The following is an 862-nucleotide window of genomic DNA, read 5'->3' on the forward strand; positions in this document are numbered from 1 at the left end:
GGTCAATAAAGATTTAGTTATCATCTCTGACGGCTGCCAGTGGGCTATGTTATCTTGCTATCTTAATGAACTTTGGTGCGATCATTTATATTGATGAGATCTTGGACAAGTTCGAATTTGACGATCTTTTGATGAACAGTTTTTGAGTTATTGCCCTTGACTTAGGAAAAACCCTTCAAAATTTGTTTGTGAACACAAAAGAGATTACAGTTTTCATTCAATTTAAATGATATTTGGTGTTATCATTTATGATGATGAGATCGAATTCGACGATCTTTTGATGAAGGGTTTTTGAGTTATTGCCTTTGACTTATGAAAATGCGTCATGATTTGTTTGTGAAGACAATAGAGACTACAATTTCATCAAATTTAGATGAAATTTAGCATGATCATTTATAACTTGTGTTCATCATTTGATGAGATCTCGGACAAGTTCAAGGTTGACTATTTTTCAAATCAAGGTAATTTGAGTTATTGCCCTTAAAAACTCATAAAAATTTGTTTGCTTTTGAATGTGACGGTTTATGTCAGAATTTTATTAAATGTGTTTGTTTAAATCAACAATATCTTGCACAAATTGGATTTTTAGTATGATTTGACGCATATTGGTGACTGTCCTTGATGTAATGAAAATGTATCAGGAAAGACGATGTATCTTGCTAGGCAACCACTTGTTAAAAATGTTGTGGAAAAACTCGGTACAAATAACTGACAGTAAATATCTATATATCAATAATTTCAAACTACAAATGCATTTTGAAGACCTTTTGAATATGATCACTTTCTTTGTGCAAGATTTATGCTTGAGTATAAGAATAACTGATGTAAGATCTTGCTAATATTCTGATATGTATTTTTATTT

This window comes from Lottia gigantea (assembly GCF_000327385.1).
Source record: "Lottia gigantea unplaced genomic scaffold LOTGIsca_27, whole genome shotgun sequence".
In the NCBI taxonomy this organism is placed as follows: domain Eukaryota; kingdom Metazoa; phylum Mollusca; class Gastropoda; family Lottiidae; genus Lottia; species Lottia gigantea.